Here is a 4941-nt window from a genome sequence, read left to right as displayed (position 1 = left end):
CCCCTCCCCAGCACCACCTTCACTTTTTATTTTTTATTTTAATTTTTCCTCTCAATTCAAATCTTTTCATATTTTTTTTGAATTAAAATTTAAATTTGAAATATTTTCATTTTTTGGGGGATTAAAATTTAAATTTGAATTGAAAGTGAGTGATAGTGGATATTGAAAAAAATTAATGAATTTCGCTTGAAAAAAATTAAACTTCTTGTGAATTTGTTTAAGATATTCAAATTTAAAAATCGAAAATTCATTTGTTTGTATATATGAATTTATAGTTCAAAGTTTAAATTAGTTGGAGAAAATTTTTTATTATTTGGAATGAATTTGATGTTTAATTTGTGAGCAAAGATAAAAACACGATTATTCAAATTTTTCTACAATTTATAAATTTTTATTATTTAATTAAATTTAATATTTAATTTGTTATGTAGCATTTTAAAAATGACTTGAAATTTAATGTAATACTTGAAGATGACGTGGCAGGTGTGGTAACTTGTGCTTCCCATGTAAGAAAAGCTTCTAGTGCTGGAGACTGGAGTTGGCGGTCTTCTTTAAAAGAACTACGTGGGGAGAGTGTGTTACACTCACTAAAAAAGTGTTTAAAATGCTGCTTTTTAATGGGTCAAGGATCCAGATGACAAATATGTAAGTAGAAGTATCCAACTTACAAAACCGACATAGTACAGGTCCACCGAACCATTTTGCATTTAACTTTTAACATATAGTACCCTAGTTAGGTCTATTTTGGGCCATCTGTTTAATTTGAGGCATGAAAAATGGAAACAATAAGGATGAAATTAAACATTTTCTTGAGGTAAGAAAAGTAAGTAACAAGGATGAGTATTAACTTTTTTCTTGAAAGTCATGATATTTTAGTTGAGTGATATAATATATGGTCTGTCATAAAATAAATACATGTACAAACACAAAATTTAATGGCAATTCATTTAGCTACCATCTCAACTGCCTTTTAGATAAATGGCTTGTACTAATTCTTCAATTTATAATTTTGTACCACAACTTACTTTAAAAAAAAAGGTTGGAACAGTGTCTTTAAATATACATGCTAAGGAAAAGTATGATTGAACCCGTCACCTCCTGGCCACATGGCAGCAACTTTACCGGTTACTCCAAGGCTCCCCTTCTTGTAATTGACTTTTGAGTTAATTTTATTTTTCATCTATTGGAAACCAGTTTGCTCTCCTCCTCTGGGGTAGAGGTAGAGGTAAGGTAAGGTTTGCATACACTCTTACCTCCCCGAAGCACACTATACTGGGTATGTTGTTGTTGATCTTTAGCTTATTTGGACTATTTTTCATTGAGCCCGAGGGTCTAAGGTAATTACCCTTTATGTGAGTATTGTTGCGATGAAATGAGTATAGAAGCTCACGCTCATTCACACGGGTTCATCTCGCTATATCTTAGGCCTTTTGCTCTCCTAAAGGTAAGTCAAGGCCGAGGAATACACTGGACATCTTCGCAGCAGGATTTGATACTCCCATCCGACCGGCCAAAACTTGCATTTTACTACTTCCCACGTTCCATCCTATAGCTTTTCACCTATTAGCTTGGCAGGAGCATAGAGGAAATTATGTGAAGCTTTTGATAGAGACGAAGGAATTCATGGAATAAAGTGGAAGGAGTTGGGACTTGGATTTGATGCTCTTGGCATATAAGAAATCCTTTTGTTTCTCTGCAGAAAAGCTAATTTGATAATTTCTTCAAAGACTGGTACTTGTAATATATGTAAAATATAAGATCCATGTTTTCAAGAACTTGGTCTCTCTATGGCGGGGCATCTGTCACGATTTGATATAAATATCGGGTGCAAGTTAAGTTCTTGTCCATTTACAACCAATTCAAGAATTGCACCCGAGAGTGTGGCCTAATGGTCAATAATGTGGGTTGAGCACTATGAGGTCTCATATTCAATTTCCAGCAGAGACAAAATACTAGGTGATTTCTTCTCATCTGTTCTAGCTTTGCCTGATACCTGTTGCTATTGTTGATGGGAGTTAGCAAGTATTCCATGGAATTTGTAAGTTGGCCTGAACACTCACGTTAATTAAAAAAAACCACCAATTCAAGAAAAATGGAGAATATAGATAAGCCGGTGTTTTCAGTATTTTCACAGTGGTATCAATGTTTCACAAATGCATATGACCTCACACAATCACACATAACAAATCATGTCTCAAAACCACCAAGTAGCAACAACATAGGCCCCACACGGCCACAACACAATAATAAATTTATTTTCATGATTGGTTCTCTTGCCCCTAACACAATCTTATACCAATTAACTATCCCAATAGTCTGAAGAAAGTTAAACCATAACTTACCTCAAATGTCGAAAATCGGTCCAACAAACCTTCAACATGGGATTTTTCCTTTTACGAATGGACTCGGAATCAATTAAAACATACAAATGTAGAATCTTAGCATCAAAAGGAAGCTAACGATATCCATATTGCCCATCTTCGTATTGGGGTCAAAACGGAATACTGATGGCCCAATTGAAAGGCTTAAAAGGTCCAGCAATAGTAGTACTGGTGGCCCAATTAAATTGTTTAACATGAAATTTCATTGATGTCCTGTCCTCCTTAAGGGCTGGTGTTGAACTTTTGGCCATGTTGAAGAAAGTCTAATCATCATTGTGAATTGTTGGCCCATGCTTTCGGCACACAAAGTATTTCGCGTTCACTTAAGGTTTACGGAAGAGTTGTTTCCATAAAGGGCGGGATGTAGACAACCTTTTCTAATATAAACATTAATCAGTGTCTGCTTCTACATTTCGAATAAAGGGTTCGTAGAACGAAGGGTGTGTGTAACTGGAATTTTATTTCACTTTTTTGTTCGTAACGAGGGAGAGATAGAATGGAGTTCTTCACGAAGTTCGAAACAATTGTCTTCTATTTACATTCCCGTTTCTTAGAAAGGGTTGCTAAACGAACGGATCAGACAGGCGCAGGTAGCTTGACCGCCTTACCCATCATTGAAACACAACCTGAAGACGTATCGACCTATATTCCCACCAATGTGATTCCCTTCTGTATCCTGTACAAATCACACGGAGATAACTTTATGTTATTCCAATACTTGTTTTAAAATACTGAAATTAAAAAAGATAGTTCGGTGTATATAATATATATCGCATTTATGCAGGGTATGGGAAAGAGTCGCACTCATTTGTTAATCTTTTTAGCTTACGTGACACCTTTGACATGGGCTCATTTTATGTAATAAAGGTGCTACATCAGCACAAAAGGGTGATAAAAATACGCTAAAATTGAATTGGTGGCGGTGGGGTACGGTAATAGGACCACTGTGAAGTTGGGGTGTGTCGTAGCAACTTTGGTCATAATTCGAGGGTACTGAATGCTTATCTCCTAAAAAAAAAGCCTATTTATGTCATAGCAACTTTGGTCAGGTATTTTATTTGTTTGTTAGGACCACACTGTGTTAATGTTCTGTAAGTCTTAAATAAGATGATCTGGCCAGAAAAGGAAAAAAATAACAGTTTGAAGTATGTACTAATTAAGTAAGTATTTGCCCTCTTCAGCATTTCAGGTAATATTAATTGATGTTCTCAACTCACTTTAATATATTGTTGCATAAATTTAATTTGTTACATCTATATTTCTATATATATTCTCAAAATATACGATGATATAAATTACACGTCAAAAAGGTATGAAGGCCAATATTATTTCACGATTTAAATTCATGATCGCTTTTAATTAGTCGACAATAACTTTTATCGTTGAATCAATAATAATCTCCTTCATAATATTATATGGATATGAACAACATAAAGGGAAACACCTATATTGGAAATTGAAAAAGAAAAACAAAAATTTCTCTAGATTTAGTTGCATATTTAAAATACATAAATATAATCTACATGTTTCATGGAAATTAGTAGTTTTTGCCCTTATTTTATACATATTATAGAAATTTTGCTAACTATTTAATAATATATTCATCTGAGATAGCTATTGTAGACACGTAATTTCGTCTCTCCCCGATATCATTTTACGCATTTTTATCTTACCCTACCCATGTAATTACATTCCACAAAAATACAAAAAATAACTCTCAACAAAATCCCTAACAAATTTTTATTCTTTTTAACATCCTAACAACCCTTTCAATTAAAATAAGACACATTACCCATACCCCTACCCTCACCATCCCATACCCCACATGACCCCCCCTCACATTCCTTGGTCACAAAGGAAAAGAAATCGGACAGTTGTACAAAAGTGGAAGAATTTTGTTCTCTTTAGGGAAATTCTTTTTTTATTATATACATACACACATAGGGAACAGAAAAAAGAGATTCACAATTCATATACAACAACAATATATAAACCCACTGATATTCATTCACAGGGGGGTCTAAAGAAATATATTCATATACACATCGAAGCCATTTTCTTGGATCTTGTTCTCAACAACCACAACTCACCACTCCAAATTCACGCACCCACACATGAAAACAACAAGAAAATGAGTAAAAATGGAGATGATTTGAAAGAGTCAGTCGTCCCCCTTCAGATTTCCGGTGAAATCTCGTCGGAATCGGCGCCATCGTGGATGCAGTTGGTCCGTTTGATAAGTCCGATTTGAAATTCTCAATATTTTTTTTCTTCCGTCGTTCGGAAAACAGTGAGTTCGCAGGAATCTATTTTGGTTGGTCGTTTGCTGCCTCCGTCTGAGTTCACCAGAGCTCAGACTATACCAGATTCGGTCCTCCATTCGGTTGATTGAGGATTTTGGTTCATCTGTTTTAGTGTCGTTTCTCTCGAAATCAGGCTTGGGTACCTCGGCTATTTTTCTTTCCTCGTTGAAATTAAGGCTGCCTTGCTAAGTCGTTACGCTGGTCGGGTTTTGTTGGTTTGCATACTGTTTTTGGAATTTTGGATATCGTTTGGCCTC

This window comes from Capsicum annuum, chromosome 10, assembly GCF_002878395.1.
Source record: "Capsicum annuum cultivar UCD-10X-F1 chromosome 10, UCD10Xv1.1, whole genome shotgun sequence".
Classification (NCBI taxonomy): Eukaryota; Viridiplantae; Streptophyta; class Magnoliopsida; order Solanales; family Solanaceae; genus Capsicum; species Capsicum annuum.
This window is presented reverse-complemented; position numbering follows the sequence as displayed.